Below are 12,990 nucleotides of genomic sequence, written 5' to 3' on the forward strand. Positions count from 1 at the left end.
ACATAAAGTTGGTTTAACATCTGAAAATCAATATACCACAGCAATTGAATAAAAACTAAAATTCGCATGATCACCTCAGTAGATGCAGAAAAAGCATTTGACAGGCTGGGCGCAGTGGCTCACACGTGTAATCCCAGCACTTTGGGAGGCCAAGGCCGGTGGATCACTTGAGGTCAGGAGTTTCAGACCAGCCTGACAAACACAGTGAAACCCTGTTGCTACTAAAAAATACAAAAATTAGCCAGTCGTGGTGGTGGGCCCCTGTAATCCCAGCTACTCAGGAGGCTGAAGCAGGAGAATTGCTCAAACCCGGGAGGCGGAGGCTGCAGTGAGCCGAGATCGCACCACTGCAGCACTCCAGCCTGGGTGACAGAGTGAGACTCCATCAAAAAAAAAAAAAAAAAAAGCATTTGACAAAATCCAATACCCAATACCCTTTCATAATAAAAATATTCAACAAACTAGCAACAGAAGGGAACTCCTTCAACTTGATAAAGGGCAACTAGGAAAAATCACAGCTGACACTATACTTAATGATGAAAGAGTGAATGACTTACTCTTAAGATTAGGGACAAAACAAGGATGTCAGCATCTCAATATTGTATTGGGAGTTCTATCCAGGGCAATTAGGCAAGAAAAAGAAATACGAGCCATCTGAACTGGAAAAGAAAAAAGTAAAAGTATCTCTGTTTGCAGATAACACGATCTTGTATGTAGAAAATCCTAAGGAATCCACAAAAAGGTCGATCAAGGTTGCAGGAAATAAGATCAATATATAAAAATCAATTGTTTATCTATATACTTGCAATAAACAGTCAAAAATGAGATTAAGGAAAACAATCCCATTTACAATATCAAAAAGAATAAAATATTTAGGAATAAATTTAAGAAAAAGAATACAAAAATTATACTCTGAAAACTACAAGGCAATGTTGAAAGAAATTAAAGAAGGTATAAATAAATGAAAACACATTCTATGTTCATGGGTCAGGAGACTTAATATTGTTAAAATGGTAATACTTCCCAAAGTAATCTACAGATTCAATGCAGTCTTTATAAGATCCCAGCTAGCTTTTCTTTAGAAATTGGCAAGCTGGCTGGGTGCAGTGGCTCACACCTGTAATCCCAGAACTTTGGGAGGCCGAGGCAGGTGGATCACAAGGTCAAGAGATTGAGACCATCCTGTCCAACACAGTGAAACCCCATCTCTACTAAAAATACAAAAATTAGCTGTGCATGGCGGCACGTGCCTGTAATCCCAGCTACTCGGGAGGCTGAGGCAGGAGAATCGCTTGAACCTGGGAGGCGGAGGTTGCAGTGAGCCAAGGTTGTGCCACTGCACTCCAGCCTGGCTACAAAGCGAGACTCCGTCAAAAAAAAAGAAAGAAAGAAAAGAAAGCAAGAAAGAAAGAAAAGAAAGCAAGAAAGAAAGAAGAAAGAAAGCAAGAAAGAGAGAGAGAGAAAGAAAGAAAGAAGAGAAAGAGAAAGAAAGAAAGAAGAAGGAAAGAAAGAAAAAAAAAGAAAGAAAGAAAGAAGAAAGAAAGAAAAGAAAAGAAAAGAAAGAATTTGGCAAGCTGATTCCAAAATTCATATGAAATTGCAAGTGACCCAGAATACTTAAAACAATCTTGAAAAAGAAGAACAAAGTAGGAGGACTCGCACTTCCTGACTTCAAATTTTACAACAAATGGTAATCAAGACAGTGCAGTAGTGGTATAAGGATAGACATATACACCAATGGCATAGAATTGAGAGTCTAGAAATAAAACCATGTGTCTATGGTCAACTGATTTTGACAAGAGTGCCAAGACCATTCAATGAGGAAAGAATAGTGTTTTCAACAAATAGTGCTGGAACAACTGTATAGCCACACAGAAAAGAATGACGTTGGATCATGCCCCACACTATATATAAAAATGAACTCAAATGGATCAAAAACCTAAATATGGCCAGGCACGGTGGCTCACGCCTGTAATCCCAACACTTTGAGTGGCCAAGAAGGGTGAATCACCGGAGGTCAAGAGTTTGAGACCCACCTGGCCAACATGGTGAAACCCCATCTCTACTAAAATTACAAAAATTAGCCGAGTATGGTGGCAGGCGCCTGTAATTCCAGCTACCCAGGAGGTTGAGGCAGGAGAATCACTTGAATCTGGGAGGTGGAGGTTGCAGTGAGCCGAGACGGTGCCATTGCACTCTAGCCCGGGCAACAAAAAGTGAAACTCCGTAAAAAAACAAAACAAACAAACAAAAAAACCCATAAGATTAAACGTTCATGACCTCAGCTTTGGCAAGGAATTGCTATTTATGATACCAAAAGGACAAGCAACAAAATAAAAAAATAGATAAATTTGAGCTCATCAAAACGTAAAACAAGGACACCATCATGAAAGTGAAAAGTCAACCCACAGAATGGGGGAAATATTTTCAGTTCATTAATATTATAAGGGAGTGGTATCTAGACTATATAAAAACCCAATAATAAAAAGACAAACCAATTAAAAATGGGCAAGGGATCTGAATAGACATTTCTTTGGGGAAGATGTACAAATGGACAATAAACACATGAAAAGTTGCTCAACATCATCAGGGAGATGCAAGGCAAAATTACAATGAGACACCACTTCATACCCATGAGGATGACTATAATTAAAAAGTCAGATAACAAGTATGGGCAAGGGTGTGGAGAAATTGGAATCGTCCTACATCGTTGACAGGAAGGTTAATTGATGCAGCCACTTTGGAAGACAGTCTGGCAGTTCGTGAAAAGTTTAAACAGAAAGTTCTCATATGACCCAGCAATTCCCCTTCTAGGTATACACCCAAGAGTAAGGAAAATATACGTCCACACAAAAACTTATACAGAAATTGTACAGGAATGTTTATAGCAGCATCCTTCATAATAACCAAAAGGTGAAAACAACACAAATGTCCATCAACTGATGAATCAATAGACACAATGTGGTATCTCCGTACAGTGGTATATTATTTGGCCATAAAAAGGAATAAAGTACTTGCTGATACATGCTACGACATGGATAAACCTTGAAAACTGGGAGTAAAAGAACCCAGTTACAAAAACCACATATTGTATGATTCTATTAATTTGAAAGTCCAGAATAGGGAAATCTATACAGACAGAAAGTAGATTGTTGCTTAGGGCTGAAGGGAATAGGGAATAGAACAGGGATAGCCAAAGGGCATGGGATTTCCTTTTGAGGTGATGAAAATGTTCCAAAATTGGTAATGGTTGCAGTATCTGTGAACATACTAAAACCACTGAATTCTACATTTTAAGTGGGTGAATTGTATGGTATGCGACTTATAGTACAATAAAGCTGTTAAAAAATAACCTGGGGCATTCATAGGGCTCACCTTGTTTGTTTCCCATCTTCCTGGGATCACCATCCTTCATCACCTACTATTAATATCTAGTGCCTTGAAAACTTACTTCATGTCGTCTGTCTTTATTTGATTCTATTTGGTTGTTTCATTCAGGAGGGTAAATGCAAACCCTGTTGCTCCATCTTAGCCAGAAGTGGAAGTCTCCCTATTTCTTAATTGAAGAAACTGAGGCAGCTAACTGGCTTGCCAAAGTTCACATCAGTCAGGACTATAACCAAAGATTTCCTGATTTCTAATCTGCAGTTGAGACAGAATTGTTTCATGTCTAACGTCCGGCACAACTTGATAGCAGAAGGTTGATTAATCAGGCATAGAAAAAGGAAATATGTGTGACTTGACAATCCCTGAAAGGTTCAGATCAGTTATCTGCCTTCCCCTCAATCAAGCAAGTATTTGCCACATACCTATGCAGAATGTCTTTTGGGAGACACTACCGGGGATAGAGAAGTCAGTGCTACCATATCTGGCAACAGGGGGATCACCATCTATTTGGGAGAAAAAGCTACACATGAAACATCTCTATGACTCAAATGACTCAACCATGTTTACCTATAATATGATGACTTACTCAACTGTGCAGTCAAGAGAGTCAGGAAGGGTCACAGTGTGTGGCCTTTTCTCAAGAAAGGCTTCCCAGAGGAGGAGGGACTTGGGCTTCAAAAGATAGGCAGCCCCTGACTGGGTAGGGCAGTAGAGGCAGGACATTGTCTCTACAGGACTTATGTCAAAATGTACATGAAGCCTCAGAGGGTTCTTGGCTGAAAAACAACAACAACAACAACAAAAACACAACACTTGAGCCTTGTGGTAGGGAGGAAGGAAGGGGATGTTGTCCTGTCTAGAGGAAAGACCTACAGGACAGATATAGAAGATTTAATGGAAGTTCTATGGTGAGGAGGATGACGAATAAGGTGTCTTTATGCCTACTGCAAAATCAAATCCTCCTAGGTAGACAGTTTTCATAGAAAGCAAAAAGTGTCTTCCCAGGTCATGAAGAGCAGGGCTGTCCACTCAAAGCTGCAAGACAAACACTCTAGACTCTACTCATTCAATCATGCAGTGAGCATGTATTGAACATCTACCATGCACCTGAAGTTGTGTTAGGGGCTGGGGACTCACAGTTGCCTAAGACTTGTGGCTTGCCCCAGTTTAGTCTAGATGAGAAGACAGACATTTGGATGATGATGACAATTTTCCTTAGGGAAAGGTGCTCTGTTTCCCCACCCTACTCCCTCTGTCAGTCAACAGAAGTGGCCAAGTCCTTTCCATTTGCAGACCCAATATCAGGGTCAGGGTGGAACAGAGGGAGAGACTTAAAGGCACAACAACCCGCAGAGGTTTCCGCTTAATGTTGGGATGGTAGGGAACACCCCTGGAAGACCAGCCCAAAGATCTCCTTTACAGCCTGGCTCAAAACTCATCGCCTCCAGGCAGCCTACTTTTCTATATCTGTCCCCCACCACCCTCACCAGAGGCCATCCTGAATGACAGTGATATGTGTGGACATGGTTTAGCTCCTCTAAGAAGGCCCTTTGGGGGGAAGGCCTACGCCTGCCTCAAGTTTGTAACACCCACAGAGCCTGCCACAGGGCTCTGCACCAGATCGGTGTTTGATAAATGTTTGCTGAATGACTCAAAAGGCTTTGGAATCACTATCACCGTGAATGGTGTTTCTCTTCTACCTGCCTAGGGCTTGACTGCCTACAAAGGGCCTTGCTATCCCCTCTTCCTTTTTCTTGGGATCGTTTCCCTGGCCTCGCGTGAGGTTTCTGCTCTTCCGGCCTAGTGTGATTCTCCTGTGAGGCTGGGGACAACGAGGGATCTCACCCCTCAGGGGAGACCCTGCCCCTGCCCCCCACATACAGGGAGTGACTTGGTCCCTTGCTGGCCTCCTAGTCTACTGTGTCACAGCCGGAGCAGGCTGCGGGTGCTCTCCAAAGACAAACACCAGTGCAGGAGTGCCATCTCCCTCCAGGCCAGGTAAGGCCCACAGTCCTCAAGCCCAGCACTTCCTGCTGCTCCTGGAAGCCACGGGAGGGGTAGGGGACAGTCTGGAATGCTGGTCTCTCTTGGGATTTGACCTTCACTCCCACATTCCATGGGGGTCACTGCACAGGCTCTGTGACCTTGAGCTCAGCCCCTGGGATTGGAGTTACATGTCAGGGCTCCATCCTTCCTGTTGAGCAGGAACTGCAGCCCCACTGGGCCCTGATTCTGGGCAAGTCTGCACCACCACAGGCTCCTTTTCACTTACAGACTCAGCTACCTTGTGGGATTCGAAGAAAGATTATTATCATTAATATCCTCTGTGTGTGCAGGGCCTTGTCATTCACAGAGACACTTCATCATCTTATTGATGTCTCAGGATGGGCATATCAGTTGGGTTTTTCATAAACTATAATTTGAACTCCTTCCTCAGTCATTTTTTCTCTTCTTACTGGTTTTCTAACTCAGTGAGTGGCCCTCCCCCTCCAAAAGTATATTAGCAGTACAAGTATCTCAGAAAAAACAAACATACCCATATATCTTGGTTGACACTTTGAGTCTGATAACACCATGCTCAGCAATTACAGGGCAGGGACACACTCCCTGGTGAGCAAACAGTAGCGTTCAGGGAAAATCGCTATCAAGTATAAGTGTATTATGAGGTCAGAGACCCAATTTACCAAATAGATTGATGAGAGAGTTGCTAGTCACAGTTTGAAAGGGCAGTTATTTTAAAAGACATTCATAAAGCTATCGAATTTGAGTGAATAAGCACTTGTTTATTCCCCGGGGTTTTCTGATATAAGTTTATAAAAAGAAAGTGACTAGTTACATCCCACAGTTAATTAGTGGTCTGGACTAGGACGCAAGCCCATTTTTCTTTCCTGAGCCTTGGCCTGTTTATATGAGCCTCCCTGGAATGGAAGGGTTTGCTGCCCATTAAACACTAAAAGTAGAATAGAAGATAAAAGAGTGACTTGAAGCTCAAGTGTTCCAAAACATAGTACATTGGTGACCAGTTCAACATTTAGATAAAGTACTATACCTCTGAAATGAATATTTCCTGCATAGAAGTCAATGGGGAAATGGGACTTGAATTCCGTGAAGTGGCTTTACATACAAAGACCTAGCACCCCGTCTAATGGCATCTTCTGATGAAGCGAACAAAAGATGTCAAGGTGGAAAGCCAGAGTCCTAATTGAATTCTTTAAGCTGTAAGACCTCGTACAAATCACTTAGCCTTCCTCAACTTCCATTGATGCTAATATCTAAGTTACTACCAAAGAGAATCAATTGAGGTCATCCAGTCAGTCTCCACATCTGCTCTTATCCCTAAATGCCTCTTCTCTCCATCCTCTGTTCTCTCCTTAACTGAGTCCTCTTCATTTTGCTCTCTACACTGTAGCCAAAGAGATCCTTTGAAAAGGCAAACCCAGTTACGTAGCTCATCTGCTCAAAACCCTTCAATAGGTCTCTGTTATTATAATAAAAATCCCAGTTCCTTACCCTGGTCTACAAGGCCTTTCATGATCTGGCACCTGCTGGTTTCTCTGGACTCATCCCACACTACTACTCCCTCTTAAATTCTAAGCTCTAGCGGTAATTAACAGCTGTTCCTGAGTGAGCCAGCTTCTCTCACCTCCAGCCTTTGCACTAGCTTCTTGTTGTTCCCAGAACACTCAGTGCCTTGCAGCTCCCACTCCCCCTTTTCTTCTTCTAACGCTGTAATATTCTGTATCTATATTACCCACCTGGGAAACCCTCCCCCAGTCTGAACTGCTCTTCCTCTGTGTCTCCCCCGTCACACCCCCGCAGCACCCTATGCTTCTGTCTTCTTAACACTCATCAGCCTGATTAAACGGCCTTTTTTTCCTTGTTGATTTCTCCTACTCACTTCTGCAGCACTGTGTCTTACTCATCATTATGCCCCCAGTGGAGCTCGTTGAATGAATGATGCATGTTTAAATGCTTTGTATACTGCAACTTGCTACACAAGTGTTAAGTATTATGTAACGTTATTGTGTTCAGATTGCTTGCTTAGTTATTGTTGGCATACTCATCCATTTGATAATAAAGAATATAGTATTTCAAGTACATTATTCTGGCTCCTTCTTAAGCCCAATAGTAACAAAGGTTACTACTTATTGAGCACTTAACCTGGTCTAGGCTCTGCGGTAAGATTTTACATGTACAATCTCATTTACTTATCATTATAGCAATCTTATAAGCAAGGTTCTATTATAAGCATCATCCCTATTTTTCAGATGAAAACATAGCTTGCCCAATGTTACACAGCCAGATTTTGAATCCAGATTTCTCAAGTTCAAGATCCATGCCCTGCCAAAGTCTTCAGATAAGGGAACTATCAACAGAGTGAAAAGGCAACCCACAGAATGGGAGATAATATTTGCAAACCACATAGCCAGTAACGGATCAATATCCAGAATATATAGAGAACTCCTAAAACTCAGCAGCAATTGATTTCTTTTTTTCGAGACGGAGTCTCACTCTGTTGCCCAGGTTGGAGTGCAGTGACGCGATCTTGGCTCACTGCAAGCTCTGCCTCCCGGGTTCACGCCATTCTCCTGCCTCAGCCTCCAGAGTAGCTGGGACTACAGGTGCCCACCACCACACCCAGCTAATTTTTTGTATTTTTAGTAGAGACAGGGTTTCACCGTGTTAGCCAGGATGGTCTTGATCTCCTGACTTTGTGATCCGCCCACCTTGGCCTCCCAAAGCGCTGGGATTACAGGCATGAGCCACCGCACCCGGCCAGCAATTGTTTTCTTAAAAAAACAAACTGATTAAAAAATGGGAAAAGGCTTGAATAGACCTTTCTCCAAAGAAGATATGAAAATGGCCAAAAAGCACATGAAAATATGTTTAACATCACTAATCATTAGGGAGATGTAAATCAAAACCACAATGAGATACTACTCACACTCATTATGATGGCTACTATAAACAAAACAAAACAAAACAAAAAACAGAAAATAACAAGAGTTGGCCAGCATATGGAGAAATTGGAACCCTTACGTAAGCATTGCTGGTGGGAATGCAGAATGGTGCATACTGTAGAAAGCAGTATGCTGGTTCCTCAAAAAATAAAAAATAAAAAATAAATAGAAGGACAGTGTGAACCAGCAATTCCACTGTTGGGTATGTACCCAAAAGAATTAAAATCAAGGTCTCAAAGACATATTTGTATAGTCATGTTCATAGCAGCAGTATTCACAATAGCCAGAAGGCAGAAGTAACCTGTGTCCATCAACAGATGAATTAATAAACAAAATGTGAGATTTACATGCAATGGAATATTACTCAGCCTTAAAAAGGAAGGAAATTCTTGCCGCCGGGTGACGCGGCTCATGCCTGTAATCCCAGCACTTTGGGAGGCCAAGGCAGGCAGATTGCCTGAGCTCAGGAGTTCGAGACCAGTCTGGGCAACATGGTGAAACTCCGTCTCTACTAAAAAATACAAAACATTAGCCAGGCATGGCAGCATGCGCCTGTAATCCCAGCTACTCCGGAGGCTAAGGCAGGAGAATGGCTTAAACCCGGGAAGCAGAAGTTGCAGTGAACTGAGACTGCACCATTGCACTCCAGACTGGGTGATACAGTGAGACTGCATCTCCAAGAAAAAATAAAAGGAAATTCTCATATGCTACAACATGGATGAACCTTGAGGACATTATGCTAAGTGAAATAAGCCAGTTGGAAAAAGACACATATTGTATGAATCTACTTCTTTGAACTGCTTAGAGTAGTCCAATTGATACAGACAGAAAGTAGAATGGTGGCTTACTAGGGGATTGGGGGAAAACGGAATGGGGAATTAATATTGAACGGGTATAGAATTTTGGTTTTACAAGATGAAAAAAGTTCTGGAGATGAATGATGACGATGGTTGCACAACAATGTGAATGTATTTAATGCCACTGACCATGCACTTAAAAGTGGTTAAAATGATAAATTTTATGTTATGTATATTTTACTACAATTTAATAAAAAGATCTAAGCCCTGATTCTAACCATTTCCCAATCCTGCCAAAGCCTTCAGATAATTTGCTCCTGATGAATGTTTGCTGCTTTCCCTCCAGATAACCTGCCTTTTATTTCTTTTTCCTCCCATGACCAGACTGCTCTGTCTGGTCCTCTAGAGCCTCCACATTAGTGAGTGTCTCTGAAGAGGGCAGGGCCCAGGCTCAAGCCTCCTGCCCACTCTCCTCTTGGGAAGAAAATGCTTACTCTGAGAGCAGCCAGCACAAATTTTACTCATAACAATTAACAGATGGCTGTGCATCCCTTCTGTTCCCAGGAATCACATTTCACATCGGGACTAACTGCACTGTGCATTTTCCATCACTGGTAGCTAATTCCAACAGTGACGTTGGGCATTGTTATTCATCGGTGAAGAACAGACATAAAGAGAGAGGGGAAGTGGCTTGGGCTGAGTCACACAGCAAAGTTAGAACTCCAACCTCCTGGCGACTAACTTTGCCCTGGGCTCTGTCCCACACATCTGGCAGCTCAAGACTTGCTCCTTTCTGTACTCTGGGTGACAGACTCCCTGGCTTACCAAGTGGGTCTAACTTGTCTTGCAGAGAAATTAAGCAAAATCTTCCTTGGGATAGTATCTTGCCATCTTTCTGTTTTTAGTGGTTGACAGGCCAGCATCTCCACTACTTGCTGAATGACCTTGTGCGCATCATTGATAGTCTCTGGACTCTCAGTTTACCCTTCAGTAAAATGTAGGGAAGAATTATTAATGCCACCACCAGAGGAACTGAGGATGAAGTAGGGAGGGAAGAATTGGGGTAAACTCCTCCAATGTATTCTGCATCATCCTTTACATGGGTGAACATCAAATTTAACTGAGCATCACAATCACATGGATAGCCTTTAAGAATACAAATTCCTGGCTGGGTGTGGTAGCTCACGCCTGTAATCCCAGCACTTTGGGAGGCTGAGGCGGGTGGATCACCTGAGGTCAGGAGTTTGAGACTAGCCTGGCCAACATGGCAAAACCTCGTCTCTACTAAAAATACAAAAATTAGCCGGGTGTGGTGGTGCATGCCTGTAATCCCATCTACTCAGGAGGCTGAGGCAGGAGAATCGCTTGAACCTGAGAGGCAGAGGTTGCAGTGAGCTGAGATCCTGTCACTGCACTTGACCAATCCGGCTTACTTGGAATTCTCTTTTTCCTGGGCCACCTATCCCCCAATATAAAGGAAGTCCCCTGGTATTGAGCCTCAGGGTGGTCTTTCACTTCTCTATTTAAATCCTCTCCAACCTAGCTTAAAGGCACCTTTTCCATGAGACTGCATTGCAGTCTGTCCCCTTTGAGGGCTTCCGTGGACACACTGTTCCCTTAATTTTGGCACTTCTTACAGACAGCCTGTTAGTTTTTAAATCTTTGTCTCTTGTTTCCTCAGTTAGCTACTAGAGGATAAGGACTGTGTCATATCCTATTATTGCCCTACAAATGGCAGCTCCATTAGCACATAATATATGTTCAATAAATATTTGTTGAACCGATGAAAATCTTGTAGGTGGGAAATCTGAAATAATTTCTTACAATAAGTAAGAAGAAGGAGATGCGGGAGTTCGAAACCAGCCTGACCAACATGGAGAAACCTCGTCTCTACTAAAAAAACACAAAATTAGCTGGGCGCAGTGGTGCATGCCTGTAATCCCAGCTACTCGGGAGGCTGAGGCAGGAGAATCACTTGAATCCAGGAGGTGGAGGTTGCAGTGAGCCAAGATCGCACCATTGCACTCCAGCATGAGCAAAAGAGTGAAACTGTGTCTTAAAAAAAAAAAAAAAAAAAAAAAGAAGGAGATGTTCTGTGCTCTTTAGCTTTCAGATCACATGGAAAAAATTCTATAAACAAAGAGACAAAGAGATATGAACCCTAACTTCCAATTTGGCCGTATCAAATTCATTATGACCTGTGGCAAGTCACTTGCCTTCTCTAGTGTTCAGTTGCCTCATTTGTGAAACCAGAGCTGACATGTAAGCTAACTTTCCTTCCTTCCTTCCTTCCTTCCTTCCTTCCTTCCTTCCTTCCTTCTTCCTTCCTTCCTTCTTTCCTTTCTTCCTTCTTTCCTTCCTTTTCTTTCCTTTTTTTTTTTTTTTTTGACAGAGTCTTGCTCTGTTGCCCAGGCTGGAGTGCAATGGTGCAATCTTGGCTCACTGTAACCTCCACTTCCTGGGTTCAAGCAATTCTGCCTCAGACTCCTCAGTAGCTGGGATTACAGGCACGCGCCACCACGCCCAGCTATTTTTTTATAAAAAAAATTCTTAGTAGAGATGGGGGTTCACCATGTTGATCAGGCTGGTCCTGAACTCCTGGCCTCAACTGATCCACCCACCTCAGCCTCCCAAAGTTCTGAAATTACAGGCGTGAGCCACCATGCCCGGCTAAACTTTCTTTCAGTTGTGGATTTTGGCTACTCTGTATAGCAAGGGGAGGTCTTGCTTTCCATATCGATACCATTAATGTTCATGGTTCCTTTTTTTCCCCCGTAAGGACTGCAGATTTATGGGTCACCCCAGTTTATAAAATGAGACTATCAAATACAGAACAAATGCATGCTTTGGCCAAGCTTCCAGGCATAGAGTGTGTGCATGTGTATGTGTGCACGGGGTTGCTTACACCTTACCACAGGTCTTTGGCTTTGAATGGACTCTTTCCTCCCAGAGTTGCTCAGCAGTCCTTTCCAAGTACAAGACTGTCAACCATTTGTTATTTGTGTGCCCAGTCTCTGCTTTGTGAATGACCACAGTGCATGGCATTCCAACTGTTTCCTCTTGTCCCTCTGCACACTCCTAGGGCCAGAATGTTCACTGGCATGTTCAGTAAGATCTGTTCAAGCACTGTCCTGCTTATGTCACTGGAGGAGATATACTAGTCCTTGCCCTCTGAAGCTTCTAGCCTACATGGGAAGCCAGTACGAGGATGTGTGTATGTGGGGAAAGATGCACTATCATATGTGAGGGAGAGCCTGGGAGTTATGTGCTGCTTTTCTTTTTCACCCAGGCTGGAGTGCAGTGGTGTGATCTTGGCTCACTGCAACCTGGGTTCAAATGCTTCTCCTGCCTCAACCTGGGTTCACTGCTTCCTGGGTTCAAATGATTCTCCTGCCTCAGCCTCCCAAGTAGCTGGGATTACAGGCGTGCACCATGATGCCCTGCTAATTTTTTTTTTTTTTTTTTTTTTGTATTTTTAGTAGAGACGGGGTTTTGCCGTGATCCACCTGCCTCAGCCTCTCAACGTGCTGGGATTACAGGCATGAGGCTCCACACCCGGCTGCTGCTTTGATGTGTCTCCAGTATCTAGAACAGTCCTTGGTATGTGGAAGATGCCCAACAAATACATGAAAACGTGTAAAAATTGCTATGGTTTTCAAACTTGATATTGTAAGGGACAGTTTTTCTTCAATGAAATCATACCTGGAGGCTCACTTTTGTGAAACAGATGGATACAATACTGCCCTGCTTGAAGGGAGCTAGGATCAAAGCCTGCCTGCTTGTCTCCTCTGAGCCCCAGAGAGATTCTTAAGAGCCCAGTTGGGAAACTACTAGTTGAAAATGAG

This window comes from Macaca mulatta, chromosome X (genome assembly GCF_049350105.2).
Source record: "Macaca mulatta isolate MMU2019108-1 chromosome X, T2T-MMU8v2.0, whole genome shotgun sequence".
Lineage (NCBI taxonomy): Eukaryota > Metazoa > Chordata > Mammalia > Primates > Cercopithecidae > Macaca > Macaca mulatta.